Source organism: Mastomys coucha, unplaced genomic scaffold (assembly GCF_008632895.1).
Source record: "Mastomys coucha isolate ucsf_1 unplaced genomic scaffold, UCSF_Mcou_1 pScaffold4, whole genome shotgun sequence".
NCBI classification, from domain to species: Eukaryota; Metazoa; Chordata; class Mammalia; order Rodentia; family Muridae; genus Mastomys; species Mastomys coucha.
In genome coordinates this window covers 56477776-56493078 of record NW_022196910.1, presented here as the reverse complement: position 1 = coordinate 56493078, position 15303 = coordinate 56477776, and the positions used below count along the sequence as shown (strand labels likewise).

The following is a 15303-nucleotide window of genomic DNA, read 5'->3' as shown; positions in this document are numbered from 1 at the left end:
TCTGGTCCAGTCGATTTGGGGTTCTATAAGCTTCTTGTATGATCACGGGCATCTCTTTCTTTAGGTTACGGAAGTTCTCTTCTATAATTTTGTTGAAGATATTTACTTGCCCTTTTTCTTCACCCTTCTAAGAAGCACTGAAGCATCCATATTTTGTTATTTCTTCTACTTGGACTTCATATTGCCTACGAATTGTATCATGGGTATTCTGAGTTTCTGGGCTAATATCCACTTGTTAGCTAAGTGTGTTCTTTTATGATTGGGTTACCTCACTCAGGATGATATTTTCTAGATCCATCCATTTGCCAAAGAATACCATGAAGTCATTGTTTTTAATAGCTGAATAGTATTCCATTGTGTAAATGTACCATATTTTCTGTATCTATTCCTCTGTTGAGGAACATCTGGATTGTTTCCAGCTCCTGGCTGTTATAAATATGGCTGCTATGAACATAGTGGAGCATGTGTCCTTATTACATGTTGGAGCATCTTCTGGGTATATGCACAGGAGTGGTATAGCTGGGTCCTCAGGTATGGGGCCTTGTGCTCACCACCGAGGCCGTACTGCGCTGCAGGTGGAGAACCAGGTGTGAGCTCTGCTGAGCCAAGCACCTGGGCACTGCTGGGTGGTGGGGATGCGAAAGAGATTGGAGAGGATGACTCGTGTCTGTCTGTGTGCCCCATTCCACTGCCAGATGGGCATCTGAATCCCAGTTCTTGGAGAGTGGGGGACCAGGGGGTGGAGGGGGAACAGCTGAAAGGGGGTCCTTAGCCTTATGGAGGCCAAGGATGCAGGTTCTAGCCCCTTGGGAATCGCAGGCAACACTGGACACTGCGGAGGAGCTGAGAACAAATTGGAGGCCACAGAGCAGCACAGTCCACCCTGGGGCAGAAGGGAGAGAGGGAGCAGGGAAAGGAAGCAGCCACTTGATGGTTCGGGCATGGCAGGCAGAAGCAGGATTTAGGAGCAGAATTCAAGATAAGAAGAGAGGAAGCTAAGAGGGAAGAGAGAGAAGAAAAAGAGAAGAGAAAGGGAGGGGGCAAAGCACTCCTTATATGGTGGGCAGGGCTATCTGTCTGTGGGGCGGGGCATACCTGGCTGTGGTCAAATGACTGAGGATGGAGTCCAGCCAGAATGCTGGGAGCTTGAGGCATTGTCTATGTGATAGATAACACAGGCTAACAGAGTTGGAGGGCTCATGGAATTAGCCATCAGTGTCTGGGAACATGTCTCCACTGTTCCTTCCTTTGTGGAACCTTTCACTGGGTCTCCCAAAACGCAGAATGCTTTTCACGGTCCCACACTCAGGTATTACTATGTCCAATTTTCTGAGGAACCACCAGACAGATTTCCAGAGTGATTGTACCAGCTTGCAATCTCACCAGCAATAAAGAATATTCCTCTTTCTCCACATCTTCTACAGCATCTGCTGTAAACTGAGTTTTTTATCTTAGCCATTCTAACTTGTGTGAGGTGGAATCTGAGTTGTTTTGATTTGTATTTCCTCGATGACTAAGGATGTTGAACATTTCTTTAGGTGGTTCTCAACAATTTGAGTTTCCTCAGTTGAGAATTCTCTGTTTAGCTCTGAACCCCATTTTTAATAGGGTGTTTTGGTTCTGTGGAGTCTAACTTCTTGAGTTCTTTGTATATATATTGGATATTAGCCCTCTGTCTTAGTTAGGGTTTCTATTCCTGCACAAACATAATGACCAAGAAGCAAGTTGGAGAGAAAAGGGTTTATTTAGCTTATACTTCCACACCACTGGTGTTCATCACCAAAGGAAGTCAGGACTGGAATTCAAGCAGGTCCGAAAGCAGGAGCTGATGCAGAGGCTGTGGAGGGAATAGAAACCGTGATTAAGACACCCTCTAACAGATGTAGGATTGGTAAAGATCTTTTCCCAATCTGCTGGTTGCCGTTTTGTCCTATTGACAGTGTCCTTTGCCTTACAGAAGCTTTGCGATGGGACCTCATTAAATGGGACCTCATAAAATGAGGTCCCATTTGTCAATTTTTTTTTTTTTTGGTTCTTCAAGACAGGGTTTCTCTATATAGCCCTGGCTGTCCTGGAACTCACTCTGTAGACCAGGCTGGCCTCGAACTTAGAAATCTGCCTGCCTCTGCCTCTGCCTCCCAAGTGCTGCAATTAAAGGCGTACGCCACCACTGCCTGGCATCAATTCTTGATCTTAGAGCATAAGCCATTGGTGTTCTGTTCATGAACTTTTCCCCTGTGACCATGTGTTCGAGACTTTTCCCCACTTTCTCTTCTATTAGATTGAGTGTATTTAATTTTACATGCCAGTCTTTGATCCACTTGGACTTGAGCTTGGTACAAGGAGATAGGAATGGATTGATTTGCGTTCTTCTACATGCTGACCACCAGTTGAGCCAGCACCATTTGTTGAAAATGCTGTCTTTTTTCCACTGGATGGTTCTAGCTCCATTGTCAAAGATCAAGTGACCATAGATGTGTGGGTTCATTTCTGGGTCTTCAATTCTGTTCCATTGATCTATCTGTCTCTGCACCAATACCATGCAGTTTTTATAACTATTGCTCTCTAATACAGCTTGAGGTCAGGGAACGTGATTTCCCCCAGAAGTTCTTTTATTGATGAAAATAGTTTTCACTATTCTGGGGTTTTGGGGGTTTTTTGTTTGTTTTGTTTTGTTTTTGTTATTCCAAATGAATTTTCAAATTGCTCTTTCTAAGTCTGTGAAGAATTGAGTTGGAATTCTGAGGGAGTCTGCATTGAATCTGTAGATTGCCTTTGGCAAGATGGTCATTTTTACTATATTAATCCTGCCAATCCACGAGCATGGGAGATCTCTCCCTCTTCCAAGGTCCTTTTGGATTTCTTTCTTCAGATATTTGAAGTTCTGATATGATGGTATACTTAAGTGACCCCAAAACTTCCAACAGAGAACCCCTAAACTTAATAAACAGCTTAAGCAAGTGGCCAGATATAAAATTAATGCAAACAAATCAGTAACCTCCCTCTACTCAAAGGATAAATGGGCTGAGAAAGAAATTAGGGAAATGACACCACCCTTCACAATAGGCACAAACAATATAAAATATCTTGGTGTAACTCTTATCAAACAAGAGAAGAATATATTTTCAATTTTATAAAAGTATGTATGGATAATGCAGTGGGGGTGGAAAAGTCTAAATGGAGATGAAAAAGAGATATACCAAAAACTAGGATTTGGGAGAGAGTCAACCAAAACTCAGGATAGATGAAAAACTGCATACTACTGTATATGTTAATAAAAATTCTAATTTTTATTTCAAATGGATGTATCTTGCAACTCCCAGAGCCTATAGATTGGGAGGTAGAGTATGCCAATGCCTGCTGCATATTTCCTCAAGAGTTGTTGTCTACAGAGTCATGTAGCTGCTTGTATTAGGAATGTTGATTATGTTCCCCAAAACACTGTTTGCATGAGAGGGTCTGCAGGTAGCTTCTGAGTACCTGCTTCCCACCCCTGTTGGCTCTGGTTGGTAAATAAAAATGCCCCAATAGCTGGGGAAGACAGACAGAGGCAGAGTTTTAGGATTTCCTGGGCTTGTGACAAGAGAAGAGAAAGAAGGAGATCCAACATGCCAGGAGAGTGTGGAGAGGAGATAAGGCAAACATGGGGTAGAGAGGCTAGGAGAACATCCAGGGCTCTGAGCCAAGAAAGTGTGGCCTAGACTAACTAAACATAAGAGCAGCAGAGATGGAACATAGAAGTTAGTAAGTGGTAACTCAGAATTCTCAGTAGGAGGTAGATTCTAGAAGCCTAGAGGCTAGGCAGTCGCCAAGGTATTGTGCTCTTTAAGGCATGTTAAAATATAAAGTCCAGCTTCCGTTCTCTCTGAGTTGGTGGACTAACAAGACCTTGGCACAAGATCTGCAGCCAGCCCCATAACACCCAGAGGAAGCTCCATTCCCAGGCCCTCTGACACTCTCAGGATCAGAGGTGAGGAGGATACAACATCTGTCCCAACACTGGGAGTAACCGGGACCAGCAGGACCAGCTACACAGGAACTCTGCCAGCAGAGTGGCTCGAGGTTCCTTCTGGTCTCTCTGGGCTTATGGACTGAGCAGACCTTGGGCCCAGGCTCCACAGCCAGTCCCACAACACCCAGAGGAAGCTGCTGCACTCCCAGGTGCTCTAACAAGCCCAGGGTCACAGGATCCCAGAATCACAGGATCCTATGACAGCTTGACTCTTAGGAGTTCTAACACAACCATGATCATAGGAAGGACAGGCTTCAGTCAGATTTAGCAAGGGCAGGTAGCACTAGAGATAACCAGATGGTGGGGGGCAAGCATAAGAAAATAAACAACACAAACCAAGGTCACTTGGCATCATCAGAACCCAATTCTATCACCATAGAAAGTCCTGGACACACCATTGCACCAGAAAAGCAAAATTCAAATCTAAAATCACTTATCATGATGATGATACAGGAATTAAAGAAAGAAATACATAGCACCCTCAAAGAAATACAAGAGAACACAGGTAAACAGCTAGAAGCCCTTCAAGAGGAAACACAAAAATCCCTTAAAGAACTACAGGAAAACACAATCAAACAGGTGAAGGAAATGAGCAAAACCATCCAGAGTCTAAAAATGGAAAGAGAAACAATAAAGAAATCAGAAAGAGAGACAACCCTGGAGATACAAAACCTAGGAAAGAAATCAGGAATCATAGATGCAAGCATCACCAACAGAAAACAAGAGATTGAAGAGAGAATCTCAGGGGCAGAAGACACCATAGAAAACATTGACACAAGAGTCAAAAAAATGCAAAAAGCAAAAAGCTCCTAACCAAAAACATTCAGGAAATCGAGGATGCAATGAGAATATCAAACCTAAGGATAATAGGTATAGAAGAGAGTGAAGACCTCCAACTTAAAAGGTCAGTAAATATCTTCAACAAAATTATAGAAAAAACCTCCCTAACCTAAAGAAAGAGATGCCCATGAGCATACAAGAAGCCTACAGAACTCCAATTAGACTGAACCAGAAAAGAAATTCCTTCAACCACATAATAATCAAAACACCAAATGCACTAAACAAAGAATTTTAAAAGCAGTAAGAAAAAAAAGGTCAAGTAACATATAAAAGCAGGTCTATCAGAATTACAGCAGACTTCTCACCAGAGACTATGAAAGCTAGAAGATCCTGGGCAGATGTCATACAGACCCTACAAGAACACAAATGCCAGCCCAGGCTACTATACTCAGCAAAACTCTCAATTACCATAGGTGGAGAAAACAAAATATTCCATGACAAAACCAAATTTACACAATATCTTTCCACAAATCCAGCCCTACAAAGGATAATAGAAGGAAAACATCAACATAAGGAGCAAACTACACCCTAAAAGAAGCAAGAAAGTAATCTTTCAATAAATCCACACAAACCTAATTCCACCTCTTACAACAAAAACAACGGGAAGTGACAATTACTTTTTCTTAATATCTTAATATGAAAATTAATATTACCAATATATCCTAAGCAATTGAAATCAAAAAATATGAGGAATTAGGAATGTGTTGATTGTCATCCAATGGTATCTCTAATTTGGCAATTGGAGAAATAGGTCCAATATTGTACAATCTATATACACTTTCAGCTTGTTCATGACAGTGTCTTGCTATGTACAACATAAGGGTCTTGAAACCTTGCTTCTCCTATCTCAGCCTCTCTATTAGTAGTATTGCTTATTTCATGTTTTTACACTATACTATGGCTTTCAGAACAGCTTATATACTTCAAAAGTATTTATATACCCAAGGGAGACATAGACAATTAACTTGGGAGGTGGCTTGTAGGAAAGAGAACAACAAAGAGTGAGACTGAATGCTTTGCTTGACATTTGTAGCTCTTGCATCAAGCTTGAAGAAGAGGACTTTATAAGTTACTCTTTCTCTGAGGTGAATGCTTTTCCAAATTATCACACCCAATGAACCAGATTCTTACCCTCACCTAATGTCTGTGCCTCCCTCCAAGCAGAATCATTGTTCATTGAAACAGTTGGTGAATGACTTTATGGAGAGACCATCTTAATACATACACTATTTCTTAAATGAATGTAACCTGTTCTCTGTGGTCTGAGAATAAAGTAAGTCACTCAAGTCAAATAGCTTTGACTATAGCAGGAAGTCTGTACCCAAAAATCGAGCCTACAATTCATTCCTTGGCGCAGCAGAACTATCAACTCACCAGCTTAGCTACGATGGAGGTAAAATCCTTTGGTGATTTGAGAGTCATTGAAGTACAGCCTTATTACAATGAAATCCAGTGTCTAAAAATTGTTCTTATTTTGGGCTTGTACCACAGTAAGAGCCAAGATTTTATACTGTAATAAATACAAAACAAACAAACAAAAAGACTTTATATATTTATGTTTATTTAAGAAAATTCTAGTAGTGATGTATTATTTTGAAATATACAGTTAATATGTTTGGAGTTATTTAACATTTATATTGAAAAAATACGTATGTATTTTCAGTATTGCTGTAGACAAGCATCTACATAAGACTGTTAAATTGATTGCTGTTTTAGATCAAACAACTTTTATAATACTCATTTTTATTGTTATAATATTTTATAAATTTTAAGGAAAATGCCAAAAAAAGATATTGTAGGTATTGAAGAGGGGGTCTCTGAGAGGAGTTGGGGTACAAATGGGAAAAAAATGTGATTTAATTCTATTTACTTAAAATATGTTTTTAAATGTTAACAAATTCAGATAAATTGAAATCATGTAACTTTTCTCATCATAATGCAATAAAAGTTAAAAAGAAAAGAAAAAGAAAAAAATATAAAGTCTGTGTGTGTGTCTTTCATTCGGGAACCTAGGCCATTGAGGCAGGTGGCAAACCCTGAGATGGGATTTAATAATTACTTAATTAATTCAACAGAGTCCTCCAGAGGCTCCCAAATAGTAAAGTCTGTTGCTATTGCTCTTGATACCACAGACTTTACAAACAGCACACAAAGAAATCAAGATGGAACCAAACTAATCCTCCCTTTTGGCTAGTGTTCATAATCCTATTCAGATTTCTGGGGAGAAAACCCATCAACAACCACTCTAAACTCTAAACCCAGAATACAACAATACTGTGAGATGGGCAAGATGTTCCCACAGCTGCAATGCTGGTATGACTGTTTTTAAGGTAATCAACTATTTTCTAATTGTATCTGAGATGCTATGGGAGGGGGATACATACTTAATCATCAAAAGCTTACGGTTAAGGTGTCACAGCTCCTGGGAAGGCTAAATGAATACATGGCCAAGCTGCCTTCTAAGTATGTAATTTTATACCGATATGGTGTTGCTCTTAGCCTAGATTAAAGAAGCTTCTTTTTGCGGTGGGTGATGGTTAATGCAAAGATTTACAATTAAATAAAGTGCTAAAAATAAATCATTGTGGTCTCCCCAGTCTCTTGAAGAGCCCGGGAAGGAGGCTCAGCTTTTACTGCCATGGCAGGTTCTTGCTGGGAACGGGGCTGTGGCAATCATTAGCGGGCCACGTCTACTGCCCAGGACTGGGACTGGAATGGCCAGCGGGGGAGGCGTGGCTGGCAGGGCCAGCAGGGTTAGTGGGGCAGCACTGCCGGTGGGGGTCGAAGGACCACGGGACAGCTCATCCGATTCGTGCAGCTCTCCAGACAGCCACATCAGCCAGGCCACAGACCTCCCCCAGCCTGCAGTGGGCACCGTTGTGTGGCAGATAATACCAATCTCTGTGTGTTTAGAGGGTATAACCCAGACTATGGCTGGATAATCGGGAAGGCTGGACAACGAAGACTATTCTTTCTTCAGGGAGCTTTGGAGGTATCATTTTGCAACAGGCGTGTGGCACCGGATGGGCACAGATGGCTACATGCTCCGGGAATTGGCATCTATGTCACTTGTGCTGCATGGAAACAACCTGTTAGTGTTCGGAGGCACAGGCATCCCGTTTGGTGAGAGCAACCGCAATGAGGTCCATGTCTGCAATGTGAAGGATAAGAGATGGGCTTTTCTCTGCTCTTGGGGGAAGAAACCCAGTCATGTATATATGGACAGGCCGTGGCCCTCATCAATGGGTCCCTTTATGTCTTTGGGGAAACCGGCTGCATCTATAGCACAGACCTGCACAAGTTGGATCTAAACAACATGGTATGGACACAACTCAAACCAAACAACCTGTCCTGTGACCTGCCAGAGGAGAGATACAGACATGAAATTGCTTATGATGGGCAGAGGATTTGCATGTTGGGAGGAGGAACTTCCTGGACAGCCTATTCCTTAAACAAAATTCCCACACATACAACCTTGAAACAAATGCATGGGAGGAGGTTGCAACAAAACCTCATGAAAAATTAGATTTTCCTGCAGCCCGACGATGTCACAGTTGTGTTCAAAAAAAAAAAAAAAAAAAAGAATGTCTTAGTTTGTGGGGCCTATAACGGAGAAGTGATCCCGGGAGACATCTGGAAACTGAATCTGCAAAACCTGAATCAGTGGGTGAAGCTCTCTGCCACCGTGCCAGAGCCCGTTTACTTCCCCTGTGCGGCTGTCACTCCTGCTGGTTGCATGTAGATCCACGGAGGAGTGACGAACATCCATGAAAACAAATGGACTGGGTCACTGTTTAAAATCTGGCTGGTGGTACCTAGCCTGCTGGAACTGGCATAGGAGAAGCTGCTCAAGGCTTTCTGTAACCTAGCAAACCTCTCCAGAACACAGCTTCTGCACCTTGGACTCACACAGGAACTCATCAAGCGTTGGAAATGAGGATTTCTGGACTGGAAATGTTATTTTAAAGAGACTTATGGGCGGTGTAGAGTGTGCTACAAAGAGGATTTGTTACCCTGATCAAGACCTTATTCAGAAAATACATCAGATGTCTTTTTGTGAAAAAATAAAATAAAATAAAATAAATGATTTGGAGTCCTTAACAGTAAATAGTACACAAGTGTTACCGCCTACACAAGTAACAACACAAAAGAAGGAACACAAAGACTGTAACAGCTGGAAGATGAAAGGAAGTCTATGCAGTGCTGTCTCCTGGGTAAGACACGACTATTGTGCATGAAATAGAGCGGTGGCAGCTAACTATACAAGGCTCACACCAAAAATTCAAAAGATACAGAACTAGAAAGGATACATCTAGGAAGAAGTAGGCAGTGAGTGGGAGTGTGATGGGACAAGATTTTATGGGATGAATATGATCACAATGTGCTATATATGTGTAAGAAACTCACATTTCATTAAAAAATGAAAGAAGACAGTGTTATGAAAAACTTTATAAAAGTTATGCTTTTCTCAAAGTTATAAGGCTGCCACTGAATTCTTAAAGACATTAATTTTTGTAAATTTCATAAATCTACTTAACAATTCTCAAATTTGGTAGAATATAAGTTTTTAAAGTATATCTTACTGATTTTTTTCCAAATTTATTGCTGTCTGTTGTAATTCTCCCCCTTTTCCTCCTAATTTTATCAGTGTCTTGTCTTTCTTTTTCTTCATTAGATTGGTTAATGGTTTCTTGATTAGACTTTCCAAGAGTCTTTTGTTATCAATTATTTGTCTTGTCTTTGTTAATGTTGCTATTGTTTGTTTGCATTTTATTAATTTCTACCCTCATATGGATTATTTAGTTCTACCTACTGATTTGGCTTTAGTTTATTTTTCTTTCTCTGAAGCTCTAAATGAATTCCTAGGTTATTTGAGATCTTTCTGGTTGTTTTCAATATGGGTACTTATAAAGATTGATTTCTTTCTTAGCTTTCATGTATACCAAAGACCTAGCATGTTGCCTATTTACTTTCATTTCATTTTACAGGTTTTTCAATTTCCTTCTTAATTCCTATTATGTTGGGAACCATGAGAGCCCTGAGATAAACATCCTGCCCCAGCTAATTGAGAACCCTGAGATTAACATCCTGCCTGACAATCACAAGGATCCGGCATGGCCCTGAGAAAAAGAACATTCACGGAAATCCACCCCCTCCCACCTGTTACCCCGGAGCTCAACCCCAGAAGATTTTGTAACCTTCCATCTCCCTCCTTCCTCTTCCCCTCCCTCCAAGATTTTTGCTTTAAATATGCTCTTCTCAACCAAGTAAACGGCTCTTGACAAGCAATGCTTCCTTGAGTCCTGTCATCTCTCTCGCCCATTCTTTATTCACAGGACCCTCTTCGTTCCCCCGAATAACTTGACCTGAAGGCCAGGTCACTATTATGGATAATTTATTGTCAATAGTGTGTTGTTCATTATTCACAAGTCTGTGTATGTTCCATGGGCTGCTAAGAAGAATGTATATTCTGAAGTGTGTGGATGAAATGTTCTATAAATGTCTCTTAAGTTCATTTGATGTTATGTCATTTAACTTAGATGTTTGTCTGTTTATTTGCCATGAAATGATCTTTCTATTGTTATACCAGTATTTGATGCAAGTATATTTAGAATTAAATTTCTCTTCATAGATTTATGCTTTAATCAGCATGAGACAACCTTTTTATTTCTTCTGAATAATTTGGGCTTGAATGTGTTTGTCAGCTCTCATCATTCTAAAGCCTTACCACTCTAAAGCCATATCACTCTAACACCTTACCACTCTAATGCCTTATCACTCTAAAGCCTTACCACTCTAATGCCTTACCACTCTAATGCCTTACCACTCTAATGCCGTATCACTCTAACGCCTTACCACTCTAAAGCCTTACCACTCTAAAGCCTTACCACTCTAATGCCTTACCACTCTAAAGCCTTACCACTCTAAAGCCTTACCACTCTAATGCCTTATCACTCTAATGCCTTATCACTCTAATGCCTTACCACTCTAAAGCCTTACCACTCTAAAGCCTTACCACTCTAATGCCTTACCACTCTAATGCCTTACCACTCTAAAGCCTTACCACTCTAATGCCTTACCACTCTAATGCCGTATCACTCTAACGCCTTACCACTCTAAAGCCTTACCACTCTAAAGCCTTACCACTCTAATGCCTTATCACTCTAATGCCTTATCACTCTAATGCCTTACCACTCTAAAGCCTTACCACTCTAAAGCCTTATCACTCTAATGCCTTATCACTCTAATGCCTTACCACTCTAAAGCCTTACCACTTTAAAGCCTTACCACTCTAAAGCCTTACCACTCTAAAGCATTACCACTCTAATGCCTTACCACTCTAAAGCCTTACCACTCTAATGCCTTACCACTCTATAATGCCTTACAACTCTAATGCCTTACCACTCTATAATGCCTTACAACTCTAATGCCTTATCATTCTAATGCCTTACCACTCTAATGCCTTACCACTCTAATGCCTTACCACTCTAATGCCGTATCACTCTAATGCCTTACCACTCTAAAGCCTTACCACTCTAATGCCTTATCACTCTAACGCCTTACCACTCTAATGCCGTATCACTCTAATGCCTGCTTACTTGACTTGGAATGCCATTTTCCATATTTTCACCCTAATATTAAATTTGCCTTTGATGGTAAATTTGATGGTGTGTCATGGGAGCAATAAATAAATTAATCTTTTTATATCCAATCTTTTATCTTTATTTTTATTGGAAAATTTAGTCCATTAAAATTAAAGTTATAGTACAAAGTTATTAATTACTGACATTTTGCTGATTTTGGAGTTTTGTGTCTGTAGCTGCTCTCAGAGTGGTTTATTACTTTCTGAAGGATCCTGAATGTGTTCATATTCCTTTCCAGTCTCAAGGATTCCTTCATGTATCCTCTTTAACACTAGTTTAGTGGTGATAAATTTCTTTATTTATTTTTATCAAGGGAAGTTTTTGTTTCTTTTTTCATTATAACAAGTAGTTTTGCTGAATGTAGCAATCTCAATTGGCATTATAGAATACATTGCTCTGTATTCTGACTTTTGTGGTTTCTGCTGAGAAATTTGCTGTAATCTGATGTGTTTGCATTTATGTGCAACTTGTTCTTCTCTCTTGCAGCTTTCGTTGTTTTTGGTTTGATCCCTATGTTTAGGGTTTTGACTGTGATATGGTATGAGATTCTTGTGTGATCTTGTCTATTTGGTGTTTAAATGCTTCCTGAACCTATAAGATTGTGTTTACATTTAGAGAAGTTTCTGCTATGATTTTATCAAGCACATTGTACATGAACATGTTCTTCTCCTTTTATTCCCATAATTGATAATGTTGATCATTTCATGATATCCTGTAGAATTCATGTATGTATGTGTGTATATATATATATATTTATATTTATATGTTGGTTGGTATTTATTTCTTTTTTATTAGATATTTTCTTTATGTACATTTCAAATGTTATCCCCTCTCCTGGTTTCCCCTCTGAAAACCCCCTATCCCATCCCCCCTCCCACTGCTCAACAACCCTCTCACTCCCTCTTCCCAGTCCTGGCATTTTCCTACACTGGAACATCAAGCCATCACAGGACCAAGGGTCCCTCCTCCCACTGATGTCCCACAAGGCCATTCTCTGCTACATATGCAGCTGGAGCTTTAAATTACTCCATGTGTATTCTTTGGTTGGTGGTTTAGTCCCTGGGATCTCTGGAGGTACTGGTTAGTTCATATTGTTGTTCCTCCTATAGGGCTGCAAACCCCTTCAGCTCCTTCAGTCCTTTCTCTAGATCTTCCATTGGGGACCCTGTGCTCAGCCCAATGGTTGACTCCACTTCTGCATTTGTCAGGCACTAGCAGAGGCTCTCAGGAGGCAGCTATTATCAGGCTCCTGATATGTTGGCATTTACTTATTATTTTATCTTTTTAATCCTGGTGAAGTTTTTTAAGGTCTCTTGGATATAAGGTCCTATTAGATGGGCCCAATATTATTCATGAGTCATACATGTACCTTGGAGGGATAAATTACATATCCTATTTAGGGCTAGGAGTTCAATAACCACTCAATCTCAGTATTTGGCTAGCTACAGCCTGTATTAACTACCTTCCAATGCAAAAGCGATAGGTGAGGCTACCACCCCTCATTAAAAAGGGCTCTCTTTACAGCAAATGCAGACCATCACAAAAAACTGCAACAGGACACAATGCAATAGTAACAAACTGTAGGGAGCCCAAGCCCCATGGAAAAATCTACATAACAGTTCTCGAATATCTAGAACATCATAGGAGATGGAGCAAAAAGATTCTAAGAGTCAGAATACCAGGGTGTCTGCTCTGCAACAGTCTCTCCTAAAAATGTCTACATACACAAGTTTGGAAAAATAGCAATATCGATGGACATGCTCATGTGGAAGGGGGAAATTTCATCAAGTCCCACTTACAGACAAAGAGCTGCAAGCTGCTAATGACTGCTGGGAGAAGAATTGACCTCTTTAAGGGATGAGCTCTCTTATTGGTTGTCCATTGTAGAGTCATCAGCTCTTAAACCATATACACACAAACAACAAAAACAGACTTGGGAGATTGTGTGTGTGTGTGTGTGTGTGTGTGTGTGTGCGTGTGCGTATACATACATCTATACATATATAAAACTAATCAAAGAAAAAGAAGCTGTCTACTGGAGTGGGACACGGAAGAGTTTCAAATGAAAGTATCTGGGATGGGCTAGAGGAAGAAAGGAAAGGGGAAAATATATCATTTTATTTCAATTTAAATTTTATGAAAATAGTTCGCAACAATAAAAAATTAATAATAAACAGTGTAAATATAATGGAATTATATGAGGGTTTTTTTTTTTTCAGCTACATCAGTCGTATTTTTTTCCTTGGTGGAATGGGCTTTGAACTCTGTGTGACTTTTTATGTAGAGAACTGCATTAGAGGGGGAGACAGAGTTTGCAGTTCTAGTTCAAATCTGTAAAAGTAAATTTGGATGACCTGTTGCTCCAGTGGTGTTTAGACCAACCACCTTTGGAAGTGAGTTTCCTGCATAACTGCACAACTGCAGTTCAACTTTGTCTTCAGTGGTCTATCTGGCTCAGTAGCTCGGTATTAGGGAAAGCAGGGTGGGATCCTTGCTGTAGCTTCCTCCAGACTTCAGCAGGGAACTCTGAGAGCAAGGCTGTCTCAGTCCTCAGATTCACACTTCAGTCCCTCAGTCTCTCCCCTAAGTATATATGGCCATTGGTTCTCCCAGCTTTGAGCTCTGCAGAACCTCCTTCCCTATGGTATTCAACTATGCAAGTTGTTGGGGCGGGGGGCTGGGAGGTGTGGAAATGAGAACCCTTCCTGTGAGTTACTGCCAACCTCACTCATCATCCTAATGAAAGAGCTTGCCACCACCTCCCAGTTTCATATATTAAATTCCCTTTCTGTCTGTCAATGAAGGTTTACAGGGCCATTGGCCCAGCGGCTCAAGACTCTGCTCTGAAATGGTTGAAACACAGCCATTTTTATTCCTTAAAGAAGTGATAGTTGTAAGTGAATTTATCAATACCAACTGAGGTTTTGTTTTTGTTTTTGTTTTTTGTTTTTTTGAGAAGACAAGTGGGAGAGGCTGTGGACAGTACCCAGCTGCTACCAGTGGCTTGGTGTAGGTTAGACCAAACTACAGGAAATCTTTGCCTTAATAATTAACTAGATAAACAAGGAGTAGATACATAATTGGTGGGGACACCTAGGAGTTGAAGACTGAAGCAGAGCACAGTTTGTTCTGCCTGTTTTCTTTCACCAAGTCAAATGGATGAGGCTGCTAAATGCTGTTTTACCCACAAGTCTTCAGTGCTTTTTCAAGCAGTACTTACAAGCATTTTGATACAACTGTAGAACAAGCCACTACAATAGAAGCAGCAATTTAATTATGTAATTTTATGTATTTTCTCTATTTTCCTTAATTAAAATTCCTCAAATATAATAAAGGATTCACATAACAAGCTTTAAGTAAGAAATGCGGTTTTTATTAGGTCTCCCCTTAGGTTTCATTTCAATTTATGTAGTATATATTATGTCTAAGCCTGTAGATTAGTATATAATCAGATTCTTCTGCAGTTTTGATGAACTCTACCTAATCCTGTATCCTTCTGTCTCCAAAGACTCTGTCTCTAAAGAAGCATGATGCAGGATACTTTTTTTAAACCTGAAATTAGGTTACTCAGAAGATCATTAGTGAGTGTATATCACCAGGGATTATGTTCATTTAGTTAGTTGCATTTTCACCAAGTAAGCAAATGTTAAGCTAGAAGAAGCAGGTTCTCCTCATTCTGATAAGTCAGAGTAACAAGTGTCATAAGTAGAGACAATTCCTCACATCCTGCAGCCTTCATATCAGTGATTGACCAGTTTGTTTTTACAAGAAGAAGGATAAAATAGTATAATAGTGATGTTCAAGAAA

The 15303-nt window shown here is 40.2% G+C and overlaps 1 pseudogene; it reads left to right on the top strand.

Moving 5' to 3' along the window:
* The first annotated feature begins 1199 nt into the window (after nt 1–1199).
* On the top strand, nt 1200–8789 carry LOC116075950 (annotated as a pseudogene).
* The last annotated feature ends 6514 nt before the right edge of the window (nt 8790–15303 follow it).